This window comes from Martes martes, assembly GCF_963455335.1.
Source record: "Martes martes genome assembly, chromosome: 9".
Taxonomy (NCBI): Eukaryota; Metazoa; Chordata; class Mammalia; order Carnivora; family Mustelidae; genus Martes; species Martes martes.
Genome location: NC_137896.1, coordinates 86,832,527 through 86,848,271, shown reverse-complemented (window position 1 = coordinate 86,848,271; position 15,745 = coordinate 86,832,527).

The window sequence follows — 15,745 nt, the reverse complement described above, 5'->3', positions numbered from 1 at the left end:
ATGCCGAGTGATGTTGAGCACTTTTCCATGTGTCTATTGGCCTTCTGGATGTCTTCTTTGCAGAAATGTCTGTTCATGTCCTCTGCCCATTTCTTGATTGGATCATTTGTTCTTTGGGTGTTGAGTTTGATAAGCTCTTTATAGATTTTGGATACTAGCCGTTTATCTGATATGTCATTTGCAAAAGATATAGATATTCTTATACCCACTTTTTCCCTTCAAATAAAAAGGCATGTGGGTTTTTTTTTTTAAGATTTTATTTATTTATTTGACAGACAGAGATTACAAGTAGGCAGAGAGACAGGCAGAGAGAGGAAGGGAAGCAGGCTCCCCGTTGAGCAGAGAACCTAATGCAGGTTTCGATCCCAGGACCCTGGGATCATGACCTGAGTCGAAGGCAGAGGCTTTAACCCACTGAGCCACCCAGGCATCCCAAGGCATTTGGTATTTTTAAATCTGCCTTTTACTTACTGTCTATAGGGAAATTATTTCTGTGGCAGAAAATATATCAACCTATCTTTTTTTCTTTTTTTTTTTTTTTTTTTTTTTTTTTTTTTTTTAGCAATTAAGTATTTTTTTTTAAGATTTTATTTATTTATTTGCCAGAGAGAGAGAGAGAGAGAGTGAGCACAGGCAGACAGAGTGGCAGAGGGAGAAGCAGGCTCCCTGCGGAGCAAGGAGCCTGATGTGGGACTCGATCCCAGGACGCTGGGATCATGACCTGAGCTGAAGGCAGCCGCTTAACCAACTGAGCCACCCAGGCGTCCCTCTTTTTTTCTTTTTGATAAGTATGACACATTTCACCGTACAACTCCGTCATTGTTTATATACCTGTCCTTTATGGATAGAGATATAGATTGTCCCAAACTCGAATATTGAAACCTGTAATGAAAATTCTTGCAGCTAAATCATTACAAATATCTTTTAATTATCTTCTATGGCCAAATCCTCAGAAATGGGCTAGTAGGTCAAGTGGTCCACATTTTTCAGCTCTTAATATGTTTTGATAATCTGCCCTCCAGAAAAGCTGTACAGATTTACACTCCTGTCCCCTATTTGTTGGCAAACTTGCCTATGATTAGTATTATAATCTTTTAGATTCTGTACATTGTGTTGGCCAAATGGTATCTCATTGTTTTAATTTGTATTTGGTTAAAACCAAAATTTGGCACATTGAATGCTTTTTCATGTTTGAGTATTTGAATTTATTTTTTGTGAATTAAACCATGTTTGGGATAGGTTATTTTTTTAAAGTTTTGTAAATGGTTTTTATGAAGATATAGTGAAAATATTTCCTTCCTTTTGCTGGTTAAATTTAGATGTCTTGTGTTTGGGTTTACAGAAGTATCATTTTGTTTTTAACTTTCAAGGACTTAACGTCTGTTCATTTTTCCTTTATGATTTCTATTTGGAATAGGAAGGGATTTGCTGTGTCTCTTTGATAATCTCATTTCCCCTTCTATTTTTTTTAAAGGATTTTATTTATTTATTTGACAGAGAGAGATCACAAATAGGTAGAGAGGCAGGCAGAGAGAGGGGGGGAAGTAGGCTCCCCGCTGAGCAGAGAGCCCGATGCGGGGCTCGATCCCAGGACCCTGAGGTCATGACCTGAGCCGAAGGCAGAGGCTTAACCCACTGAGGCACCCAGACACCCTTCCCTTTCTACTTTTATGTTGTTACTTTTCCAAGTTGAATTTCAATTCTTGGGGAATGTATTTTGGTGTAAGATGTGAGGTAAGACTCTAACTTGCCTTTTTGCTAAATATGGGTCCAATAGCTCCATGCGTGTTTGTTGAACCATTTATTCTCTAATCACCGATAGCAAATCCTACTTTTGTCACTTGATACAGCTTAGGAGTCCTTCAGTCTACCTGTGGAGGTTTTGTTCTGTTCCATTCATTTGAGGCTCATCCTATAGCGAACCATTCTTCTGAGCTGGGAAGCGTCATTGCCCCAGGAAGTGGACGCAGAAAACATTGAAACTGGGAAAGGAGACATTGGATTACAGTGGATGTCCCTTCATGTTCACATCTCCCTTTCATGACAAGACTTCTACTTCTGTCCCACCTAGAGCGTATTGGAGGAAGAAACCTGGGTGGTAGTAGAGAGGATACTTACTGTGTTTGAATCCCGGGGAGAAAGGATGACGACCTCATTCCTCAGCTTGGCGGAAGACTGATGGGCATTGGGTCTCACTGTCCTGAAAGGCATGGCGTATGCTTGCTTTGGCAGCACATATACTGAAAGTCATGGTGAACCTGCCTGTGTGCTCCTATTGTTTCTGGAACTTTATGCTTTCCATGAATTGGGGGTCATGAGGCAGGCCTGAAGTCCTCCATGTGATGTTCTGGTTAACCAAAACTGTGTATTTGCACATCTCCTTTTCAAATGGGAGTACTGTGGGGTACGCAGTGATATGCTCAGAGCCTGGCGTATACGGGTACATCGCCCTGGAATAGGGAATAATTAAAGAATCAAAAAGGAATTTAACTGGCAAGTCATAATATTATTTTATATATTAAAACAAATTCAGCTCTACTAGTTGATAGAATGCAAGATGGAAATAACAAAATTAATTTTTAGGATAGAAAGATAAGTTGTGATTCTTTTTTTCCCTTTGGAATGTTTCAGAGTGTACCCCAGACTCTAGAGGAATAGGTATGAGTCTCCTTCTCTTTACCATTGAGTTGGGGGGGCGGTCCTAGTGAAAAAGTTTGAGGAGCACTGTCTCATGGGGAGGACTGATTTTCAGATACTTAAAGTAGGAAAAACAGTAACTAAAACTAATACCTTCATTAGTCTTCTGCTTGTTTTAGGCTTAATTTGCTTTTCTATGTTTTCCAAAGATGAAAACTTGGATTATTAGATGAAAATTTAGCTTTTTCTTCTTTTCTAATCTACTCATTCAACGATGTCAGCTTCTCTGTAAGCACTACATTTTCCATATCCCACAAATATTGATGAGTTGTATCACCGTTTTTATTTAGTTCAGAATGTTTTTTAACTGCCCTTGAGATCTCTTCTTTGACCCATGTGTTCTTTGGAAGTGTATTGTTTAATCCAGTATTGGGGGGATTTTCCAGCTGTATTTCTGTTAATCGATTTCAAGTTTATCTCCATTCTGGTCTGAGAGCAGATGCTGTATGATTTCTAGTCTTTTAGATGTGTATTTTATGGTCCAGAATACGGTGTATCTTGGTGAATTTCATGTGAGCTTGAGAAGATAGTGTGAGTGTGAGCTTCTTTTCTTGTGAAGTGCCTCTTTCCTCTACTGCAGAAGAGAGGAAAAAATAAACAAAACGGTCCTTTCAACTAAACTGGATTTTTTGGATTTCAGATAAAAGGCCGGCCATTTTTCTTTTAACAGTAATGACAGAGGCATTTGGAGTATCTCAGCTGTTATCCCATGTAGAATATATCCAAGTGATCAAACAGTAGTTGTGATTTTTGTGAATCAAGCCTAGTGTAACATCCGGTTCTTAATTCACCCAAACTGGCTACTTCAGTCATTTAAGGCTGTACTATAGAGCCAATGGGAAGAATTACCAAAAGAAGATCTATCAGGTTGAAATGAGGGGTGCTATTTATTTATTCATTTGTTTTAGGTGATTTCTTTTCTACATGGATTGTTCATTACAGCAAACACTTCATGTGTGTGAGATCTTCTGCTGGGTTTGGTGATAATAATGCAAAGAGGGCCATGCCCTAGCTTTTGCCCCCAACCCCTGAATTCTTGGCAGAAGCAGACACTTTTTATTTTGTTTTGTTTTTTTTTTTACAATATAACATGAGGTACACGGTGTGTACCTTGCACTTAAGACCAGGGTTTTGGGCAGGGCATGACCTGAGGGGATGATGGCCGTCACTTAAAACAGCGCCTGGTAGGTGGTAATTTCTTTTAAGAGTTTTATGTGTCATACAAATCCCTTTAGCCCGTCTAGCAGCTCTATGAGATAGGGTGATTATCCCCTTTCTACAGATGGGGAAACTGAAGCACAAAAATATTGACTTGTCCACGCTCCCACAGCCAGCAAGTAGCAGAGCAAGGATTCGAACCCAGGTGACTTGCCTGCTGATCCAGTCATCCCGCTACTCCATGTCATTCACGGAAGCCTGTGGGTGCTGAGCTGCCTAGCTTCGTTCACGTGCGAAAGTACCATTTTGTAGCAGACTGTAGGCCAAGTGTAACTGGACTTTTCAAACAGCCACTCCCTTAAGGTTTTTCACGTAGTGAGAGTAATTGCCATACAGGTAATTGTCATGTTAGCCAACAAGAAATGTTGCCACTTCCCACTGCTTGGAAATAGAAACAAATATGGCCCAGGTCTTTTTTTTCTCTCCTTCAGGTTGGAAGTTGGCTGTTGGAGAGACAGATAATCACCTGAGGCATGCTACTTGTCCTATTTCGTTGTGATCAGGGTACCTCTAGTAATAAATTCACTCATGGAGGCTGGTATGCATTTATGTCAAGCATTTTTTTCTTTTTTAAAATTTTATTTTATTTAAATTCAGTTAGCATAGAGTGTATCATTGGTTTCAGGGGTAGAATTCAGTTATTCATCGCTAGCATATAACCCCCAGTGCTCATTCCATCAGGCACCTTCCTTAATGCCCATCACCCACAGTTACCCCTCCCCCCCCACCTACCATACATTTTTTAAAAGCTATTTGTTTTAAAGGGTGATTTCTTCCATTTATGTGGCAGCCTGTCCTCCAGTGAGTGACATGCCTATAAGTCACATGCACATGAGCTCTAGCCCCTGAGGCCTCTGCTCAACTCCTGGCTTCTCCTCCTCCTCACCTCCCTCCTATGCCCCACCAGTTGACATGTCCCCTAAATAATAGCGGAAGTTCGCAGAGTCTTTACCACTTTTGCTTTAACACCTTTAGTTCTTCACAGCCCCACTAAAGATAGAATCTGTGTTAGCACGTTTGCTGGTAGCTGGCTTCCTTTAACACCCTTCACCCTTAACCTGAGCCATGACATGGACCCACAAAACACACAGACATTTCCATTGACTTGCTAAAGCAGCAGATCAGAACAGAAATAGGATTTCCTGCTTCACTTGTATGTAGGAACTTCCTTCATTTGGCTGGCAGCATTTTTTTAATGGCCCTTGTACCTCCAAATAGATAGTTTAGTACCTGGATCCTCAGGTGTGAGCGGGGCCGCAGTAGGGATGTTTTACCGAGGTTTATTAAAGGTGGCGATTTTTTCCATTAGGTAAAGGAGTCGTACCCTTTGTGCTGTAGTCCACAAGTACCCCCCTCCCCTTTATGAAAGTTTGTGTTAGGCCACTCAATTTTACAAAAGACCTACATCAGTGCCTCTTTTTGCTAACCAAAGGAAATCTAGAAAGAGAAATCATAGGAGTGAAAATATCTTCCAGCATCCGTTTTGCAGTGAGCTTTCATAGAGGCATCCTGCACCTGAGATGGCGAGAGTGGCCCCACCAAGCTTGTTCCCCCGAAACTCACTCAGCATCTGCTCCTCCAGCCACCATGCGTTTGAACTGTGTCTGTGAGCATCCATGCTTGATCTCTGTCTGTGCATCTGTTAGCAAGAGGTGTCCTATTGAAGTTGAGAGGCAACGTGGGGTTCTGGGGGGTAGGGAAGGAAAAAATGAAACAAGATGGGATCGGGAGGGAGACAAACCATAAGAGACTCTTAATCTCACAAAACAAACCGAGGGTTGCTGGGGGTAGGGGGGCCAGGAGAGGGTGGTTGGGTTATGGACATTGGGGAGGGTATGTGCTATGGTGAGTGCTGTGAAGTGTGTAAGCCTGATGATTCACAAACCTGTACCCCTGGGGCTGAAAATACATTATATGTTTATTAAAAATTAAAAAAATTATTTTAAAAAAATCACTGTCTTATTTAAAGGACCTTACTTGATAATCCTTTTCTAGAACACTCTCTCCCTAATTTGTAACTCCAGAGCATTCACATCTCTAGTTGGCTTACAGACGATGGCCTCCCCTGCAGTAGCTTCCCTGGCCCCTGTAGAAAAGGGTTGATCTGTTGGTCATTTCTGTACAAGCCCATCCTGCTGGCCTGTCGGGGGAGGGAAAGCTGATGTTTTAGGCAGCCAGGAAACTCAACTATCGCCTGAGATTCAAAACACTCAGATAACACCTCCTCATAAAAATTCTGTTGTTCTCCGAGCAGAAGGCCCCCTTGTATTTTCCGCGGGCCTGTTCCTTGCTGCCCTGGAGGCTCCGTTCAACTTCACTTGCGTCCCCTCCTCTCCAGCAACCCACTATCTAGCATTTCCTCCTTCAACTGATGCTCTTGCGTTGTGACATTCAGCAGGAGAAAAAGAAGAAAGAAAGGTTTAACCTTTTGGGGCAGAGCAGTCCGTTCTGGGTTCAGATGCCCTCATCCTTTCAGCTTGACCCTGAGACCCCAAGGAACCCCAGGAGCAGGGAGCTGCTGAGCTCCTGATAACTGGGACGAGAGGGTGGTGGAATAACCCACTGTTGTCCAGCAGTGAAAAGGAAATACACGTGCTTAATCATTCGTCCGTGTGCTTCACTTACTGATCAGGGAACAACCTTGTGCGGCTGCTTTCTCTTCCCCTGTGGGCAGCGGGGAGAGGGCTCCGCTCCAGGGGGCGACTGTTCCCGGGCCAAGCACAGAGCCGCTCTGTCTGGGAGCCACGGCCGGACAGCCGAGCCGAGCTCCTGGCCTGGAGAAGTGAGCCGCAGGGCCGGGGTCATCCCACAAAACGGGATGGTAAGGGTCTTCCCTGAAATACGCCTCATTAGATGAGCAGGTGCCAGCTGCCTTCGCAAATGGGGAAGAGGGTCGGGGTGCAAAATGATAAGACCTTCCTGGGCCTGTGGTCTTCCTCCCCGAGGCTGGCCCTGGCTCCGCCAAGATGCCCTCTGGGGGCCGTGATGTCATCTGACTCCGCTGTGAGCAGAGAAGTGGGCAAACGGCCTCACTGTTTGGCCTTAAAGATAAAGTCATTAACTTTTGTGTAAAAGCATGCTTAGGCGCCCAATGAGGTCATTAGAAAGCATTAAAGACGTCTGGATTGTTCTAAACCACCTACCCGTGCACGTTCTTGGTTTTCCCCCACTTGAGCCTCTTCAGAAAGGGCTTCGTTGTTTGTACCTGGGCTGTTGATCACCTGGCGAGCTATTTTCAGAGGCTCCCTGGGCAGAAACTTTCTGAAAATCTAGGGCTTTGTTTACATAAAAACCTTCCATTTTAGGATGTAGATAAATTGGTATGAACAGCTACTGATCTTATCAGGTACTGCCTCCCTTATGCTGGGGGAGAAGAATCTACTTTCATTTTGTGGTCCTACCACTGGGGTGTCTCCGGGTGACCTCTTGCTCTGTTGACCATGATCCTGTGTATGTGTTTGGGGGGGGGGGTTCATCTAAGGATTTCTGTTCCTACTTCTTGACTTTTTCTTTCCCCTTTCCTCTTTCCCTTATTCTCAACTTCTGCAGTGCCTTGCATGATACCTGACATTTAACGGTTGACAGATACATTTTTATTGATGATGAATAATTTACTCCCAGAGTCTCTCTTCTTCTCTCTCCGTTTCCTTTTCCTTCTTACCCTTGGCTCCCAAAATAGCATTGACATAGCGGATAGGAACGCTGACTTCTGCCTTCCTTAGAGGGAAGGGACTCCTTTCCCAAGGTTATGTGGCCTGTCCTAGCGCTCCAGCCCCACACCCAACTCACCATTACACCCGCATCAGCGGGGCTGACTGTCTGTGTCTCTCTTACAGGCACTGCGGGGTGGGGGAGATATGAAGGACAGTAGTGAGTGAGGCTATGCTTGCACGGGACAGGACATTTAGGGCAGAGAACCCAGAGCAGAGAATAATCTCTTGGTCTGTACATTTGTAGCTTGTGTGCTCTGGTCCCAGGTGAGTTCACTGGTTTTGCTCCTTGTGGGCCCTTCTCTCTCAAGCCTGGAATGCTTTAGTCCGGCCTGCAGGCAGGAGTGGGAGGGACACGTGGTAAGCAGGGTCAGATACTGTGCAAGCTTCCTCAAAGCCTTGAGCCCTGCTGTCCTCACCCAGAGGATAGCTTCTCCTGGATGTTGGATGTGGGTCTCACACGTGAGCCTGCGGTTACCTTGGACAGAGATTCCTGGGACCTGCCTGGGACTAGCCAGGGATAGAAACTTCATTCCAGTTTGTAGCATTCTGGGGGATCTCATGGATTCTGGGCAGACTCTGCAAGGGAACTGTCAGTGAAAGCTCTTTAGAAAAGTCTGAGAACATCAGGATCAAGAGAAAATTGGCTTGTGTTGAGCCTGCTAGTGGGTTTCTCTAAGCCTGTGTTCTTATTTGTTTGTTTATTCATTTCTTTTTTAAAATTTTTGAGGGAGATGAGGTCCTCCATCTGAGGTGGGCAGGAAAGGTTTTTGCAGACATTGATGTTTGAACTGGGCCTTGAAGTTTGACCATGGCCTAGGAAGGTGAAGAGAAAGTAGAGGAATAGTAGAGGCAGAGACAGGGTGAAGAGTGGGGGGCCCTGCAGGAACGAGACCAAAGCACACCTCCCAAGTTTAGTGAGTCTTGTTTCTGTTCTGTTGTATACCTGACCACTTCTTGAGGCCTTCCCTGCCACCTCTCTCACCTTTTACCTGGACTCCTGCGGGAGTCTCATCCCGCTCCTCCGATTTTCAGTCTTGCCTCCATAAGGCTTCTTCCCTTCTCAGTCTCCTCGGTGATTCTCATAACACCTACATCAGGTGCCATTGTTCCTCTGCTCAAAACCTGCCTGTGGCTGTCCAGCTTGAAAGGAAATCCAGACTCCTAGCTCTCCCCATGAGAGACATCTGCCCTGGCATTTCCCCAGCCTTGTTTCCCTTCACTGTCCAGCCTTCTTTTTTTTTATTTTTTAAAGATTTTATTTATTTATTAGGGAGACAGAGAGCACAGGTAGACAGAGTGGCAGGCAGAGGCAGAGGGCAAAGCAGGCTCCCTGCTGAGCAAGGGGCCCGATGTGGGACTTGATCCCAGGACGCTGGGATCATGACCTGAGCCGAAGGCAGCTGCTTAACCAACTGAGCCACCCAGGCATCCCACTGTCCAGCCTTCTTGATCTTCCTTGAACATGCCACGTTTACTCCTACCTCAGTACCTTTGCACTTGCTGTTGTTCCAGCTCTGGATGCTCTTTCCTCAGTGGATACTTGCAGGACTGGTTCCCTCATTTTATTCAAGTCCCCGTCAGATGTCACCAGTTCAGACCATGACAACTCTATTTATCTGCACACACACACCTCCATGATGAAGAAAACGCTCCAGCGTCTGAATGACTTTTTGGAGAGCTGTCACCATAGAACAGTTCTAATGGTGTTGCCTTATACCATAATCAAAGAACCTAGATTTTATAAAGTCCTATGAAATGCTCCCGCTCAAATAGGAGTTCAAGTATTGTTTTTTGTGGTTCATGCTCCCTGACTGTCTCTGGAACTGACAAGTTTGGCTTGAAAAGCAACTAAATTCATTCAGCAAGTGATGTTGAGAGTGATCTCTGTCAGGCACTGTTCTTGGCACTGAGAATAGAGCCAACTGAAAAACTCCATCTCCCCTGCCCCACGTGGTCCCAAGGAGACAGAAAATAAACATGCAATAAAATGTCAGGTTATGACCATGCAGGGGCTGGGGAATAAGCCACTTGCATCATCACCTTGCGTGTAGGTCTGTTGGATGTTGGACAGTTAAAAGGCCCCCGCACTCTCTCGTTCCTTTCCTGCCTGAATCATAAAAAAGGGCAGGAAGAGGGGGATGGAAGGCTTCTCTGTAACTGGAGCTTCGTTTTGGTATGACGAATGCTGTGCTTGACACCCGCTTGGGAACCCACTCTTAGATGAAGCGAGAGGGTCAAGGAGTTGGGTTGGATCAGACCTCCCTTCTAGAAACTTGTATTCTGCTCCCTCGGTCTCAGAGCCAACAGCTAGTTGACAACAGATTGAAAATTGTATTCATAACTTGTCCTCAGCTGAGTGATAGCATGTCTACAATGTGTTATCTATTTTATACTAAAAATCACCAAAGCAAGGCCAGTTGCCCTGAAACCAAGATACTGGATTTCCACGGTTATTTCGAAGGCCTCCGATTCCTGACTGTCCCTACCAGCCTCTCCCTGGAAGAGCCCTCCCCCTTCCCAGCCCTCCTCTGTTTCTGGCCTGTTTCTCCAAGGAACATAATTCTCCTCTGTTTTCTCTCATCCGTCACGCTCTCAGTTTGAGAGTGAGACTCAGGGTGTGCGGCAGCCCAGACCAGTCCGTGACCAGAGCTGCTCATTGCCTCTCCCTGGGAGCCGCTATCAGGAAAGGTTTATCGAGCACACCCGTACAACACACTTCACAATGTAAGAGAGCTAATTGTACTTCTCGTCCTCTGAGCTTTCAGCCAGCTGGAATTCATAGTGATGAATTCAAAGCCACACTTCAGCCAAGCTGACGGACAGGGAGGGAGGCTCAGATCCGGGGCCTTCGTGGAAGGCTGAGCAGTGTCTACTCCACGTTTTCAGAAAAGTCCAATTCAAGCTGCTTATGCCATGACCTTCCTAGGGCGACATTTGACTTGAACTTAGGGAAGCAGTGTGATGGGACAATTTGGAACATAGAGTAAAATAATTCAGCTTCCTACTGTTGTAATTGTCAACAGCTGTTTTTTTTTTTTTTTAAAGATTTTATTTATTTGACAGACAGAGATCACAAGTAGGCAGAGAGGCAGGCAGAGAGAGGAGGGAGCAGGCCCCCCGCCGAGCAGAGAGCCCAATGTGGGGCTCGATCCCAGGACCCTGGGATCATGACCTGAGCTGAAGGCAGAGGCTTTAACCCACTGAGCCACCCAGGTGCCCCAACAGCTGTTTTTTTAATAGACTTTTTATTTTGTAGTTTCAGGTTTAATAGAAAAATTGAGTGTAAAGTACAGAGAATTCCCATATACTTCCTCACCCCACCCCACATAATTTCCCCTACTATTAACATCTTGCCTGTGTGGTACATTTGCTACAGTTGATGAGCCAGTATTAGTACATTATTATTAACTAAAGTTAATTTTTTTTAAACAAAACAAGCAAATAGCAAAATCAGACCTATAAATACGGAGAACAAACCGATGGCTGCCAGAGGGGAGGAGGTGGGGGGGGGTGGACAAAGTGCGAGAAGGGGAGTGGGAGGTGCAGGCTTCCAATCAGGGAATGACTAAGTAACAGGATGGAAGGCATAGCGTAGGGTAGATGCCGTCAATGGTGTTGTAATAGCGCTGCGTGGTGACCGATGGGAGCCGCACTTGTGGTAAGCAGAGCACAGCCTCCGGAGAAGCTGAATCACTGTGCTGTACACCTGAAACTCACGTAACGTCGTGTGCCAACCACACGCAAAAATAATAATAATAATAATCAGGGGAATAGCATCAAAAAGTAGCTGTAAGCTCAAAGATAGCAGCTATAGTGTTAATTAAAAATCATAAATATGATGTTAGGAAAAGGCTTAAGAAAGTATGGTACCACTGCAGGGCAGACGCTTGGGTTCCAGGGTATGGACAGTACTTGCAGGGGACGGGGGCGGGAATCAAGATCTAAGCCTACAAGAAAATATTCAGAGGGAGAAACCCCAAACTGCTAATAAAAGTGGTATTCTCATCCCCAAAACAATGTTGATGCTCTTTTCAACTAAATTTAAATTAAAGTCCCTAGTTCACACTAGAGCTGATTCCTGTGTTGTACATTCTCAGAGTTTTGACAAACATATAGTGACCTGGGCCCCCCCCCCCAACACACACACAATAAGTTGTACTGCCGGAAGCCCCGTCTTCCCCTACTTCTCTCCGCCTCCCTCTCTTAAACCACTGGCAGCTGCCATAATTTTACCTTTTCTAAAATGTCCTATAGTTGGACTCCTACAGTTTAAAACCTCTTTTGCTTGGCTTATTTGACTTAATACTATGCATTTACTATTCCCCTGTCTGGGTATACCCCAGCTTATCCATTCATCTACGGAAGGACCTCCTGGTGACTTTAAAGTTTGGGCAATCATGAGGAAAGCCACTATAAACCTGTGTGTACAGGTTTTTCTGTGGACTTGGGTTTTCAATCACTTGGGTAAACACCAGGAAGCTCTGCTGCTGGACCGTATGGTTACACGATGTTTTATTTTGCCACAGACCATGCAGCTGTCCCCCAGAGGAGCTGTACCGTCTCACCAGCTGGTTTTGCTTCCTAGACCACCTTCATCTAGATAAGTCTGATTTTTTTTTTCTAGGCAATGCTTTGGAAATACACTGAATATTAAGCAAGACCCCCTTCTCACCGCACTCCTGTCTGGGATTGAAATGTGCAGGCTGCCACCCACCTCGTTCTCACATTCTCCTGTTCTTGCCTGAGCTAAACCACCCTAGTAGAAAATGTCTTCTTTTCCCTGTTCCCTCTTCCCTTTTGCTTCTCCTCTCTACCCTTTTCCCCCTCCAGAAGTTCAAAAGAGTAAACAGGGAAAGAGTCAGGAACAGGTTGGTGTGAGAGATCCCATTCCCATTTCCCTAGAGAAGGGCTACTACGTCTTCCCAGGTTTTTGGTCTTCCTTTAAATTGCATTAAGTTGACACAACTAAAAGGTACGTGATGTTGTCCACCCCAAAACTGTGGGGACAGGCATGCCCTATTCCTTATTGGTTTGTCTTGGCAGCAGAGCAGACTTTGCCCATACGACTAAGTGCTTTTGGGGGCATTCATTGAACAGCGGTGCTCCCTGTGGTCAAAAGAATCCACATTGGTAGAGGAAAATATGTCGGGGGCCCTAAAATCAGGCAGCGGGCCAAGAGACGAGAATATATCCTTCCTCCTATCAGTTCCTCCCCCTAGGGCTTCTGGGAGTCTCTTTGGAACCCCATGACTATACAACACTGGGAGTGGGCTCTGTTTGTGTTTGGTCAATCTCATTACTTTATAGGTAGGGTTCATATTGTGCAACCCAAGCGTTCCGGGTTAATTCAGAGAGACAGACAGATGAACAGAGGGATAGAGGGAACCACAAAGGGGGAAGGGAGCATCCCAGTTAAAGGAAAGCAGGCAATCAGCAGGACCCCCCCACCCGACCCCCCATGAGCTTCCCAAAGACCACAAGGCTCTAATGAGTGCCACCATCCATTCATAAGACTTCCGGCTTATTCCATTTCCCCCAAGTTTGGGGTACTTCTGCGCATGTGCATTTGGGGGTTGAATGCCCCATGCTTGAAGGGACTATCCTGGTGGGTGCAGAACTTCTCAGTGGGGTGTACTATGAGCCTCTTACGCAAGACAAAATCCTGTGCATTACAACAAATTAGTGTCCCTGCTCTTACTGCCTAAATACCAGGAGTGCCCCCCAGTCATTGTGACCATCAGAAGCCACCCCCACCAGTTTTCAGACTCTCCCTAGGGAGCATTAGCGGCAGTGAGAGCCCCAGGGTAAGCGTGGCCTGCCCAGGGATCTCCCAGTGCAAGGCTGGCAGTCCAGGGCCTCTTTTTTTTTTTTTTTTTTTAAGATTTTATTTATTTATTTGACAGAGAGATCACAAGTAGGCAGAGAGGCAGGCAGAGGGCGGGGTGGTGGGGGGGGGGAAGCAGGCTCCCTGCTGAGCAGAGAGCCCGACGTGGGACTCGATCTCATGAGATCGAGATCATGACCTGAGCCGAAGGCAGAGGCTTAACCACTGAGCCACCCAGGCGCCCCAGTCCAGGGCCTCTTGCCTTCCTCTTGTCTGGATCCTTTTCAGCAGCTGGCACCTGCACTTGTCCCCAGGAAACTTTCTTACCCACTCTCTCCTCCTCTTCTCCTCCTGGCCCTCACCTCCAGGGCCCAAGGAAAAGCACTTAACATTTTCCCAGTCAGCAGTGGGATGAGGGATGAGAAATGTAGGGTTACAAGAACTTCAGTGTGTTTTCCCCTTAACTCTTAAAACTCTGTAGTTCCAGGAATCTGTTTCCTCTGTTGGGCCCCTGCTTCTCGATCAGTGGCCCTCATCTGATCAAGTGAGTTCTCCTAAGGGGCATTCTGTGGCCAGCCTTGAGAACACAGCACCCAATGGAAGCCTGACGGTGGTGATTAGCATTGGTGCAAGGCTATCTGTCCCCTCTGTCTACTACCCCTTTCCCAGGCTGATGCTGCAACCATCTGAAATTCTTCCAAGTCACGCTGGTATTTATCTTGGCCCAAGCACTGCAACGCCTTTCGCAGGGTAGTTCTGAGGGTGTCCGAGTGGAGCAGCGGGAAGGGATGAGTCTGTCACCACCAAGCCATTCGCATGGAGGAAATGGGGCAGAGTTCAAGGATTGTGTATTTTTTTATCTCCTCCCAGTGCCCAGCCTGCTTCCAAGCCACTTGCTCTGAGTGGTGTGTACTGATGGCCGTGACGTAGCTGAGGGATTGGCTGGACTTTGCTGGGACTGCTGAGAGGCTAGCTCTGCCGGTCGAAGGTCCAGCCTGAGCCACTGCTGACCCTGGGCCTGGCGGGTGTCTCTGGTGGGGCCGCAAGGCCAGGAGAAACTGAGCCGTGGCCATGGGCCTCAGGGGAGGGGGCGGGGGGGAGATCATAAGGTCCCCGGGGACTCTTCCAGAGCCCGCATTTGATTTCTGAATTTCCTGGCAGCCAGGTCTCAGCTCACCTCTCCCGGTGCCGAGGGACCTGAACCCTGCAGGTAGGACCACTGCATCTGCCACTTCGTCCTGGCCTGGTCTCTAGCCCATTCCCCTACTCCTTCTCTCCTCTGGGACTCAGAGAATGTCCAATGTAGCCCTTTCCACGGACGCTCTGATGCCTCTGATCGGTGTCAGCTGGCTGGCATCAGGTTTCGGGGTGCCTCAGCCTGGCACAGCGGCTTGCCGCCTCAGAGCTCGGCCCTGGTCGAGCCTGTTGGTGATTCAGCAGCCAGGGAACTCCAGCAGGCTTGAGGGCTCCGTGATCCTCCCCCTGCTGCCCCGAAGTCCCTGCATGGGGCCCTCCAGCAGCCAGCACGGGAACAGGCCTGCTGGAAAAGGAAGTTTGACTCAGTACCCAGCCCTTGGCTCAGGCCTTTGCTAAGGCTTAAACTCTGTCTAAGAGATGACTGCTTCCTCCCCACAAAAAAGGGCGTAGCATCGATCTGTGGGGGTGGGAGTGGGCACAGGGCCATTCCTGCCCAGGGGAGACGCTTGGTGCATCCTGGCTGGCCCATTTTTTGGTAAAGATATGTTGTCCCTGAATGTGATTTGCTTCAGCGGAGCAAGTCCTCTCAACCACCAGATCAGTGACGGCATTGTTCTAGGAGGCTCTGAGGGGGGAGGGGATGTTAGAAGAGGAAGGTGTCTGCGTGGCAGCATGAGGTGTGACATCACCCACCAGATCTCAGAAACGAAGGTATCCCAATGGGCAGCCTCCACGTCCAGCTGAGAGGGTCTCTCTGGCTTTTTATTTAGTCCTTTATATTTCTGGCACGCCTTTCCCGAAGTCCGAGCACACATCACCCTTTGCTGCCGCATTCCTTCTTTGATGCCTGTGCAGGAGGCCTCAGTCCCGGGCATTAATAGAGACCTGGACTGCAAATAGCTTAAAGCATTTTGTAAATATTCTCATTTGGCCCTTGAAGGTAGGGGAAGAAAGACCATAATCATCCGTTCTTCTAAACCAGAGACGGTGGGAAATGAGGTCCAGGCCAAGAGAGGGAGAGCAAGGGGGCTGGCCCATGTGCGTGAGTGCAGTGGGTCCCGCACAGCCCCCTACCCACCTCCCCGGTGCTGACGGG